Source organism: Ursus maritimus, assembly GCF_017311325.1.
Source record: "Ursus maritimus isolate PB19 chromosome X unlocalized genomic scaffold, ASM1731132v1 scaffold_X1, whole genome shotgun sequence".
NCBI classification, from domain to species: domain Eukaryota; kingdom Metazoa; phylum Chordata; class Mammalia; order Carnivora; family Ursidae; genus Ursus; species Ursus maritimus.
Window position 1 is genome coordinate 91,460,771 of NW_024423319.1, and position 847 is coordinate 91,461,617.

The window sequence follows — 847 nt, forward strand, 5'->3', positions numbered from 1 at the left end:
CCCCCCGCCCCAGGTCTGACGGAGGAATTGGCAGGTTCCCCTGACACAAGTGGGTTCAGCAGCAGTCCGCGCTCTGAGGGGTGATGAGTTGCCTCGGAGTGACCATGCCCCCCTCAGCAGCGCAGACACCCAGCCGACAGAGGGATGCACAGGAGGTTGGCACAAGGCAAGTCTGATGTCGGAGACGCTACGTGGAGTCTGTTTCTGAGCGCATAGTCTGAACAGAGAGAAGGGGTGGACAAAGGAGAGAAATTAGGAGTAAAATGGCTAGGAGGATTGTAAGATTGATTTCACTCGAGCTGCAACTGTCAGCTGTTTGGGGAATCTGGGCCAAGGCCTCAGCTAGAGCTGGAGAGAAGTTAAAGAACAATGGCTCGTAAGAAAGGCGGTTGCCCTCTCCAGACTGCTGCTGCTTTCTCTTGCTGGAATAGATTTCACCAAGCAGTTCAGTATTGACGCTCATCGCTTACGTCTTCATTAATTATTAATTTGATGCCCTGTAATTGTTCATTACTTTTCAATCTGGGCTGGATTCTGTGAGGCGCTGTGCTGATCTGCTCTCCTCATGTTTGGGCTCCCGGTCTCTCTGGGATGTCATCACCAAAGACTGTTGGGCACCGGGCTGGGATCCAGGGCAGGGTACAAGCTCCGGAGCAAGGGAGTCGCTCATTGCCCACAGTGTGTTTGATGGTTATTACTTGTGTGATGATGGGGAGGAACGTACATTATGCAGCCTCTCAGGGCTCTGCTGGTGAATTACAGATCACTTTGTCCTTTAGCCTGTTAGCACATCCATAAATTACAGCACAGCCTGGGCAGAACTCCTATGGAAAACTACCATTTAAAA